At 45.1% G+C, this 11,712-nt stretch overlaps 1 protein-coding gene across 6 annotated transcripts in view; it reads left to right on the plus strand.

The window, feature by feature from the left end:
• The window catches only part of FRAS1 (Fraser extracellular matrix complex subunit 1), a 294,329-nt gene that overhangs the window by 129,332 nt on the left and 153,285 nt on the right, over nt 1-11,712 (plus strand). The window lies entirely within an intron of this gene.

The following is an 11,712-nucleotide window of genomic DNA, read 5'->3' on the forward strand; positions in this document are numbered from 1 at the left end:
TGTATAGTCTGTATTTAGAGATCTATTGCCAACATGAGGACAAAAGTTTTCAGTGCTGTAACGCCACAAGGTAACAGAATCACGTAGAGTTAGGATGATGGCAAATGGGAGAAGAATGCACTCTTTAACCGTCTGTTTCTGAAACCCCTACTTCTCAACACTGTGCGTACGTCTTCATCACTTTACTACTCCGGCGGGTAGTAATCGATCCCCGAACGTGCTCCCGTTGACTCCGGAACTCCACCAGGGCGAGAGGTGGAAGTGGAGTCGATGGGGGAGCCGCGGCTGTCGATCCCGCGCCGTGAGGACACAAGGTAAGTTGATTTAAGATACGTCGACTTCAGCTACGACAATAGCATAGCTGAAGTTGTGTATCTTAGATCGATCCCCTCCCTGCCCCACTCCGGTGTAGACCAGCCCTGTGACTGATTCAGAAGTCTCTCCCAGGGAAATGTTATTGTCTCTTACTCCTGGAGGGTGAGAAAACTGCTATATTTTACCATTGACCTAAAATCCATAGCCATTTACTGGAATCTAATTCTTTGGTGTATACTTTGTTTTCAGCACAGGCTAAACTACAGCTAATGAAATCAGCTCTCCCCAGGAGGCTGCAGTGGAGGTGTTTATTAGAGCGAATTAGAGAGCGACATGGGATATGGCAGGTAGCCAGAGTGTCACACACACACACAAAAGTCCTTTCCTCTTTGGTGATATTTTCTTGCTCTTCACACTTCTCCTTCCCAGAACATCTCTTATGGTAGCTGGTCGCATCAGGAATATTTAGGGAGTCTTACTCTGTTAATCACGAATGCCACAAAACAGGGGAAAGTGTCTCTAAATGAGTGTATCTCTGAACGTTTCTAAAGGTTGGGATTAGGATAGGGAAAATGGGGCTTTCTGTTTTGATTCCTTTGACATTCTTTCTTTGTCCAAACTGTGATTCAGCCTCTTTCATCCTGACAGATCTCTAAAGTCAGCACTTTTCTCCTTATGATATTGGCCTTTTTAGAGGGGTTGTAATTCTTTCTGAGACCAGTTCAGCCAAGCACCTGAACACATGTGGACTTCAAGCACCTGAGCAGTCCTAATGACTTCTGTGGAAATACCCATTTGCTTTAAAGTAAAGCACATGTTCAATGCTTTTGCTAAATTGAGATCTAAAGCAGGAGTTGGATTCTTGACCATTGCTTTTCTATAACCGTCTGACCCAAAGGGTTTACGATAGATTTCAGGTTTTGAATGCTAAGTAATCTTTGAGTTTGTTTTATTTTACCATTCCCTTTCTGCCTGCTCCTGGTGTTTTAATTGGCGATGGCCACGCACTGTAAAGGCAGTTGGAAAAGGCTAATGTTTCATTTTATTAGCGGTTTGTAGTGAACTGGCTTTGCATTCCATCCATGTTCGTACCCATGCATGCCTGGAGTGGAAAGTTGCTGGGAAAAATTTGTTCATGTTTCCTCCGGGGAATTAAACCAATTTGCTTTAGTTCTGCCTGGCTGCGTTTTCTGCATAAAGTAAAACTGGCAGAGAAAGCCTCAAATTTCAGACCCAGTCCATAATTAATTTCCATCCAGCCTTCCTTTGTATGCTCTTTGTTTTTATATGCATGCAGTCAGGTCGTCCAAACTGTCCTTAAGCTGTTCGGCAAGCAGTATGTTTTATTAACGCCTGCAGTAAGTTAAATAAAAATAAATAAATAAAGTTTGTCAATAGAATCATATATAGGATTGATCAGATACTCAATTGGTGTAAATTGGTGCAGAGGATCTGACCGTAAAAAAGGGAAAAGTCCTGTGAGAACAGATGACCTAGTCCATCCTCCTGCCTTTGCAGGACTGCTCTCTGCAGTATATGAACAAGCCACAACGATTCAGTCTTGCTTCATCACTTGTTTTTTTTTTTTCTTTTAAAAGAAGATCTAATCTAAAACTAAAAAGAACCTTTGACCGAATTGGTTTGATGGGGTGGGTTTTTCCCCCCTGCTCTAATAATGGGGTTTGTTTTTCTGTAAAACAGAAAAGCCATTAAGGAAAAAGGGAAATTGAAAATCAGTAAGGAGGCTTATTCAGATAACTAACTGCGTGATTAATATTCACGGGATCAGTGAGAGACAGGGGTAGAGCAGAGTGACACATGAAGTCTGCTGTGCTGAGATGAGACCGAAATGAATAAGAAAAAGGCTGAGAGAAGAAAAGTCAAGAGAGTGAAAGAACAATGACCTCTGCCCTGAAAAGCAAGACAGATGAAGGACATGCAGTCTTCAGTGCCCCCATTCTTTCTTTTTCCGGCAACTTAATTATGCACATTTTCAGGATTAATGCTCCCTGAAAAGTCTAGACGGAACTCAGGCGTTGCTGCTTTGACCTATCCAAATGAGAATATTGAAATATGTAACCTGATTGTAACAGACAAAGCCTACATCATAGCAAAGTGCTCGGATTTTTATTAATGACTCTCTAGGGTCTTTATTAATGGTTCTTTAGACTATCTTAGTTATAGAAGCTCATCTCTTGAGAATAGAGGTCTCAGTATTGCTAAATAGAATTACTACAGGTAGCTAGCACTACCTTGCAATGAACTGTTCAGTTTATGAGTCATTTAGATCTACAGTGCAGAATTGTTAAAAACATCTTGTATCTTTCAAAAGTTTCAACTGTTTCTCAAATAGTTCCATGTGTTCCTTTTATGACGCCGTTAGCGTTAATCTCTTGCAGTCACAAAACGGCTTGTGATCTTCACACCTGCAGTGATGCCGATGAGATTTCTGAGAAATCTTTTGAGAAAAGAAACTTTAAATGAATTTTTACTCTGAATTGTGACCAAATGAAAGGGAGTTAAATGGCTGAGTGCAAGAAGCACTATGCTTTAGTCTAGGAGCTTTAATGAAACATGTCAGTTATGCCACATTTACTAGTGGTTCCGGGCAGACGCATACTAATCTTGAATGCAGCAGAGCACAGATGCTTTTATAAATGCATGGGTTTCTTTTCCTCAAGGAAGCCAGTGCTTTGCAAGAGTTCTTTTCTCTTAAAAACATGGAGCATGGCTCAGCTCTGTTCTACACCAGTTTTACACTGCTGGAATTCCTAAACCTATAGTAACAGAGAGGTGAATCAAACTCTTTAACGTGGCAGCATTGGAATGCTCCTAATTTAGCAGTGAAGTGAAACCAAAATTTGAAAAAGACCCATCCATCCATGAAGAATTAAGTGAACATGCGGGAGGGGGCCCCCCTTTTCCCTCTTGAAATATAAAGAAACAAAACTGAGAATACTAGACTGTGGGAAGGCTCCTTGAAGCTTATAATATAGTCCCGAAAAATCAATAGTAGGGAAAAGATTTTCACCACCCGTGTTGTCCTCTGTTACCCCAATGAGCTCATTTATATATAATAAGCAAATTATTGACGCCTATAATGTTATAAGCCAATCAGTGATCAGACTGATGGTGACCTAGTTATGGCTTGCTATGTTGTAGAAGGAAGTTTAGTTTAGTGGTATAAGCAAGGGCTTGGAAGTCAGGAGATCTGAGTTCCATGATCAGCTCTTGACACAGATTTGCTGTATGACTGTGAGCAAGTCTCGTGAGCCTACAGCAGCTGGTGGTTTTGAGTGCCTTGATTTTTGGCTATCAAGCTGAAGGTACCTGAAAGGGGCCTGATTTTCTGAGTGTGTGTGCTTAGCGCTTCCTAAAAATCAGGCTCCTTGAACGTATCTCCAGTTGGACACCCAAATTGAGGTACCTGAGCTCGCTAGCGACTTTGAAAAGTTGGGTCATTTACATCTCAGTTTCCCCTCTGTAAAATGGAGAAAGCAATATTTCCCTGCTGCACCTCACGGTGATGTTGATATCAGCGAATCTTTCAGTGATGGGGGTTGTGGGTTCCTTAGAACATCTTGTTGGGTTTGGGGTCTGCTTAAGGAACAGGGCTGATGTAGTATTGTCGGTTGGGATTTGGCCTTGGTTATGTTTAAACCAATGTCCACATGTATAGTGTAGGATAGTTTCGGTGCCAAGGAAAATTAACGTCTAGGGCCAAACTGTCAGCTGAGTTTTTAACCCACCCTACGTTTGTGCGCTTGCAAGTTAGCAGACACAATTACCTGCATGGTCAGCTTATCACTCGGGCTGATGAAAATAGGTGCGTAGAAGCAGTAAGTACTATCATGGGATGAGGCAAGCACTCCTAAAGTGGTTCAAAAGGCCCTGGTGGTTTTACAGTGATGCTGAAAGCTCATTGGTTCAATGGGAGCATCTTAGGGAAGACGATGCCTTTGGGAGTGCCAGGTTGGGAGGGTCCCAGAGCCCAGGCTCCAGCCAAACCCAGGAGTCTACACAGCAATGAAACAGTCCTGTAGCTTGAGCCCTGCGAGCCCACGTCAGCAGGTACAGGCCAGCCACAGGTTTCTCTTTGCTATGTAGATATATCTATGGAGTCCTTACACCCCCTCCCTGCAGGGCCAGGCACACTGTGAGACTTCATAATGATACATTTGTGACACCACTTGTGACCATAGAGGACAAAAAGTCAAATTAGCAGGTCTATATTCTGACAGCTTGGAGTCGCTGAAAATGGCTTGTTTGCATAATCCCTGCTTTCAAAATCAGCAGTGTCTACAACCTTCCACGTCTCGCCCCCAAACAAAATCTTCCCTACCCCCCTTCCCCACCCCCAGCCCTCTTTCCTCCCATAATTTTTTGCAGGGTGGGGTGAGAAGATGGGTGTTATAGGGGCTGGAGGGTGATTTGGTGGGCACTCAGGGAGAATCTGTGCACTCGACATTTGCTGGGTCTCTTTAGAGAACAAAGATATATGCTGTGGAAGGATAAGGTATCCTCTACTGTCAATGACAAAATGGAACAGAGTTTGTCTCCTAGATGGAACCAGCTCTCTGTACAACAAAATGTTTAAACTAAGCAGAGGAATAGGCCATTTAAAGTACAGAAAGCCCCTTTGGCTTCTAGCTCAACCCTGTAGGGTCCGCATGTGATGGGTTGGACCGCCCGTTCAGGATGCCACCTGATATACTGGGGTCCCATTGAGCCTGCCCGTTCCACCAGCCTGGGCTTTCTCACCCTGTCCTTGCTGTGCCAGGCCCACAAGCCTTCTCCAGCACACACGCAGGTAAGGCCACACCCTGCTGCAGACACAGACTGAAATCAGTTGTGTGTGGGAAGAGTCAGCTTGGGGATTTACCCAGCATTCCCATAAACCCAAAATAATATTGTCTTACACTGTATAGAGAGATCTGTACAAGCTCATAAAAATCGTCCCCTCCCTCAATCTGGAGGGAGATATGCATAGCCTTTTGCCCCTCCTTCCCCAGATATGAATTGTACAAACTAGTTTTGAAAAAACAAAGACAAGTTTATTAACTACAAAAGACAGATTTGAAGTGATTATAAGGGAGAGCAAACAGGTCAAAGCAGATTACTGAGCAAATAAAACAAAACATGCAAGCTAGGCTTCATACATTACAGAAATTGGCTACAAATAGTAATTTCTGACCCTAATTGTTGTTTTATGCAGGTTGCAGAGTTTCTTGAAGGTAAACTGTACTGCTTGCAGCTTAAATCTCCAGCTATTCCTTTCACAGGTTGACCTTTCTCAGCATGGGTCCCAGTCCTTCTCCCCAGATCAGTCTTAGGTGTTTCCAGCAGTCATCCCGGGCAGGGATTCTGTGAAGAACCCTGATTAACTCACTCTCCGGCCTTTAATAGAATTGACATATGGCGGGAATCGTTTGTTTCCCAGTCTGACCCCCTTAATGGAAAAAACACTGAAAGCCCAAGATGGGGGTTTAGTACCAGGTGACACAATCCCCTGACCCTGTAGTGTCAAAGCAGCAACCCAGGAAGCGTCTCAGGAAGGCGGGAGATTAGTATCTTCAAAGTCTTATTGTTCTTCCTAATGGCCCATTCAGGCTGATTGCTTACTGTCTGGTAGGCGTTTCCCAGATGCAAATGCTTTTGGAATTGATATAGAGTTTATATTCCTAACTTCAGATACAGCAATGATACATGCATACAAATAGGCTAATCATATTTGGTAAATCATAACCTTTTGACTGATATCTCACAAGACCCATTTTGTACCCAATACATCTTAGTTATGCCCTATTCGTATCATAAGCATATTTCTATGAAGAATATGGGCGTGATGTAACACCTCACTTCTTCTTCTTTGGTTCCATGACACATGTCCTCTCTCCCTTGGCTCCATGCATACTCTGCGTTCCAGCCTGCCTTGCAAGCAACACCACCAATCAGTTCCCTCTAGAAAGGGAGGGAGCTGAGCTGAGCAAAGCCAGCTGGTCTGAGATTACTTTCCAGCAACCACATAGTTTCCATTGATGCGCTTTCCTTTAGTGTTTAAGTTACTGTAGACAAGCAGAACAGAGATATCGTAGGGATATCAATAGCTGTTGCATTTTTAAAACAGCAACTCTCAGGGCATGTAGGCAAAGAGAAATTGCCTGATGCCTGTCTCTGTGGGCATGAGAGCTGAAAGTTTAGATATGAGCACAAATTGGGCCATGTTTGATATTCATTGGGAGACCTGTAGCTGATACCCTATGCAGGTGCTGCCGGCTCCAGGCACCAGCCGACGAAGCACGTGCTTGGGGCAGAACCTTGGGGCAGGGTGGTGCTCAGGTTTTTTTTTGTTTGGTTGGTTTTTTTTGGTTCGGCAGGGCAGTGCTGGAGGGTTTTTTTTGTTTGTTTTTGTTTCTGCTGGGTGGCGCTCGGAGGGGAGACTTGGGCAGTGCGGCGTTCGGGAGGGCTTGGGGGCTTGGGCGGCGCTCGCGGGGGCAGGGGCTTCAGGCGGCACGGCGCTCGGGGGGGCGGGGGCTTTGGGCAGCGCAGTGCTGGTGGGGGGTGTTACGGCGGGGCTACGCTCTTTTTTTTTTTTTTTGCTTGGGGCGGCAAAAAAGTTAGAGCCAGCCCTGAGTGGATGGGTTTTCCTGTCGGCCATGTTAGCGGAGCCTGAGTTCAGCACCATCATGCGTGGTAGACCTGACAGCTGTAGCAGTGCATTTAAAGGAGGCCAAGCTAATCATGGTCTTTCCTGGCAAATACTTTGTTCAGTAGAGCCACCTGAGAAAGTTACTCATTAACCGTATCTGAGCAATTAGCTTCGCTGCCAATGCTCACCTGGCTGAAATGAATTGAGAGGCTCAGCGGTTTGATTCAGAGAAGCCTCTGAGTGTTTGCTAGCTTATTGAGAATGATCTGTAGTTTTGATTCTTTTTCTTTCCCTCCCTTCTTTCAGGCCCCACCAGTCTGCCCCTTGTCATCCTCATCCTCCTCTTCCCCCTCAGACTCTTCAAGCTATTGGTCCCTGATCCTTCCTTTGTCCCTCCTCCAAGATCAGCTCTCTGGCTTGTTCCGCAGACTCTCAATACTTTCTCTTTTCCAAGTTCATTGCATCTTCTCAGTAGGTCTGGCAGCCTCTGCAGAGCTGTTTGTTATTGTCAGGTCTCTCTCTCAGGCTTTGCTAGATCAGAGATAACTCAGAAGTCATCGCACCCCAGAGAAAGATAAAATGTGAAGACAACATCTGCCTTAGTAGAAGCTTCCAGAGCTGCTGAGATCCTGCACTGGTTTTGCAGGATCATTGCCAAAGGCAGGGGAGTCAACTGGGAATCGGAGCAAGATGGAGAAGGGGGAGTACTTAACCAAACGGATCTGACCTTCAAATAGTGCTGGTTTGCATCCGCCTCTGGGCTGAGCAGAGATCTGCCTGGTTTCCAATGAAGTGTGCTGCATCCTGCCTGCCCTAAACTCGCGCTGTCTGAAGCATGCCCATCCTGTTCCAATACCTTCCTCTTTATTGCCTGTGTTCAAAGTGAAACTTGCCAATGACTGTAGTGAGTTTCACTCTGCAGATAAGGGTTGGGGCAGTTGTCAGGGTTCACTCCCCACTCTGAACTCTGGGGTACAGATGTGGGGACCCACATGAAAGACCCCCTAAGCTTATTTCTCCAGTTTAGGTTAAAAACTTCCCCAAGGCACAAATCCTTTCTTGTCCTTGGATGAGTACTGCTGCCACCATCAAGTGATTTAAACAAACATTCAGGGAGGGCCACTTGGAGCCCTACCTCCCCCAAAATATCCCTCCAAGCCCCTACACCCCTTTTTTGGGGGAGGCTAGAGAATAATATCCTAACCAATTGGTTACAAAGTGAGCACAGATCAACCCCCCTGGGTCTTTAGGACACTGAAAAACAATCAGGTTCTTAAAGGAAGTTTATTTAGAAAAAGATAAAAGAATCACCTCTGTAAAGTCAGGATGGAAGATAACTTTACAGGGTAACAAAAAGATTCAAAACACAGAGGATTTCCCCTCTAGGCAAAACTTTAAAGTTACAAAAACAGGGATAAACCTCCCTGTTAGCACAGGGAAAATTCACAAGCTAAAACAAAAGATAATCTAATGCATTTCCCTCCTATTACTTACAATTTGTAATCTTAGAGCCCTTTAGTTCAGGTATGGCTTTGGGAGATGTATTTTCCCTGCCCTGATTCCTCGCTGACCCGGAGAGAACAACAAAGGAACACAAAACAAAAACATTCCCCCCACAGATTTGAAAGTATCTTCTCCCCTCATTGGTCCTTTTAGTCAGGTGCCAACCAGGTTACTTGAGCTTCTTAGCCCTTTACAGGTAAAGTAGGGATTTTATGCTACCCTTAGCAGCAGTAAATGACGGTGAAAAATAGCCACTGATTCAGAGCAATCTTAATTGCCCTGACTGATCTGGGCTCAGAACAACAACATATGTTTTAAGGCAGGCAAATGCAGGGACATACATTGAGGAGCAGAGAACGTAGGCCATGCTTACAGGATGGGGAGCTTCTTTTGGAAAGCAGTGACTCTGGAAAGGACTTAGGGGTCATTGCAGACCATCAGCTGACCATGAGCCCCCGATGCAATCCTGTGTCCCAAAGTGCTGCTGCAGTCCTCCGGCGTGTAAATGGGAATGTCAGGAAGATGATGCAACTTGCGCATGTGGCATTGGTGAGTCCATTGCAGCAATACTGTGTTCCGTTCTGGTGTCCGCACTCGAAAAACAATGGTGAAAAATTGGAGGGTGTTCAGAGAAGTATTACACGAAGGATTCAAGGTCTGGAAAACCTGCTTTAGGATCAGAGAATTAAGGAGCTCCAGCCATGTACCATATTGAAGAGAAGGTTGAGAGGGGACTTGATAACAATCTGTAGGAACCTACAAAGGAAGAACATACCTGATTTTAGGGGGCTCTTGAATGTAGCATAACAAAATCCAATGGCTGGAAGTTGAAGTTAGAAAAATTGAAATTGGAAATCAGATACAACTTTCTGTCAGCGAGGGAAATTAACCACTGGTTAATGTTGCCAAGGGAAGTGGTAAATTTATCATCATTTGCAATGTTTAAATTGAGCCTGGATGTCTGCTCTAATTCAATCACAAGTTTATGGGCTTGATAGTGTTCACATGGGAAATGGAATAATTGCCCTCTCCACGGGAATTACTGGTGGAATTCTGTGGCCTGTGCTTTGATCTCTTCTGGCTTAAAATGTGTGACTCAGACTGCCCATAATGCTCTGGAGAAATCAGGACAGAGAAAGGGAGGAGGAGTGAGGCAAGAAGAAAAAGGAGAGGAGAAGATGAGGAAGAGAGCAGCAAATTGCAAGGGAACAGAAGGGGAAGAGAGAAAAGGGTGGAAAGAAAAGCAACAGATCGTAGGAGGGGATGATAGAGGAGGAAGGACGGTCTAGTGAACAGAGCACTGGACTTGGACTCAGGCATGTTAGGTCCAATTCTTGTGTGACCGTGGGCAAGTCACTTAGTCTCTCTGTGCCTCAGTTCCCCATCTGCTCACTGGGGGTAACAGTACTGCCCTACCTCATGGGGGCGGGAGTGTGAGGGTAAAATCCCTTAATGGTCGGGAGCTGTTCAGCTGCTATGGTGATATATGCTCCAGCTTGTTAATAAAACAAAAACGACAGGGAAGAATGCCGTGTACTCCAGCAGATAAAAGAGGAATTAAAAAACTTGGAACAAAGGGGGCGGGGGATAATAAGTGACCTCTTATTTCTGTGGAAATTAACGTGTTTAGAGTCAGTGGCAGCCGTCTACCCTGCTCTCTAATTGCAGTATCCTCTCCTTCGTTCTGTCCTCGCTTGCCCTGCAAAAGTTAGGCATGTTCTGCTTTTATTGGAAACAAGCCCATTCCTATCTATTCCGGGGCAGATCCCTGCGAAGGGTGGGTCTGTTCTTTTTTTTTTTTAAATGGGCTTCTCTCCTATTCCTACTTTTTAAATAAATGTGCATTAGACCAAGGGTCGGCAACCTTTCAGAAGTGGTGTGCCGAGTCTTCATTTATTCACTCTGATTTAAGGTTTCGCGTGCCAATCATACATTTTAACGTTTTTAGAAGGTCTCTTTCTATAAGTCTATAATATATAACTAAACTAGTGTTCTATGAAAAGTAAATAAGGTTTTTAAAATGTTTAAGAAACTTCATTTAAAATTAAATTAAAATGCAGAGCCCCCCGGACTGGTGGCCAGGGCCCGGGCAGTGTGAGTGCCACTGAAAATCAGCTTGCGTGCCACGTTTGGCACGCGTGCCATAGGTTGCCTACCCCTGTATTAGATAATGAAATTTAAGCTCTCCAGCTTGGATCATTTATTCCCTTGTGAGCTGTTATTGTTGCCTCCTGATTTTTGCGGGTTATACAGTCTGGGTACCATAATTGCAGCTCCTTCTGTGTTAGAAATGGCTTCATTTGAATTTCTGAATGCAAGTGCTGCTGAGATGATATGAACGTCACTGCAGGACCTCCTATACAACCACACTGGAGGTTGCATCTTACTTTACAAATGGCAAATGCTGTTGTGTTTTCCGGAGAGGTGGGTTTCATGAATGTCTGCATGTTCAGGACATACGCCTTTAGGATTCTGTTTCACCCCACCTTTCACAGGGTGGGAATACAAGCATAGACATGGCCTGTGAAATATGAAGTTGAGAAAATCTTTAGAACATATATGGGTGTAATCAGAAAAAAAAATCTAATTCTGAAAGTGCAGTAATTTGCACAGGCTGTGTAAGTAGTGGCAGCACGATTTAACATGATGTAACAGCCACACAAATACCATGAAAGGCTAACCACAGTGGGCTCGATTTTCCTCTCGATTAAACTCAGTCTCAAAGTTGGGTCTCACAGCTATGTAGGAGAGCAGAATTTAGCCCCATACAGTCACTCATTTCTTTGCAAAAAAATGAGTATGTTGAAAGGTTGCTCTAGTCCTGTGCAGGTACTAGTTAGTATCTTCTTCTGCTCAAGAGAGAACATATCCATTGCCTGAATGGTGTATGTATGTAATATACTAGGGTTACCATATTTTGAGCCTCCAAAAGGAGGACACTCCACGGGGCCCCGGCCCCGCCCCCCTCAACTCCGCCCCTTCCCCAAAGTCTCCACCCCCTCCCCTGCTTCCCGCGAACATTTGATTCACGGGAAGCCTGAAGCAAGTAAGGGGGGTGTAGGGGGAGGAGGCGCGGCCCAGTCTGGCCCCCCCCGGCGTCTCCAGCCTGGGTCGGCTCGGGCCCTGGGGTGCCGGCCTGGGGCCCGGCCGAGCACCCCCGGCCCACCCAGCACTGCCGGTCCCTGGCCTGGTCCCCGGCACTGCACCGCCGGCCCGGCCCCCGAGCCCCCGGCCCGGCACCGCAC

This window comes from Trachemys scripta, chromosome 5 (genome assembly GCF_013100865.1).
Source record: "Trachemys scripta elegans isolate TJP31775 chromosome 5, CAS_Tse_1.0, whole genome shotgun sequence".
NCBI lineage: Eukaryota > Metazoa > Chordata > Testudines > Emydidae > Trachemys > Trachemys scripta.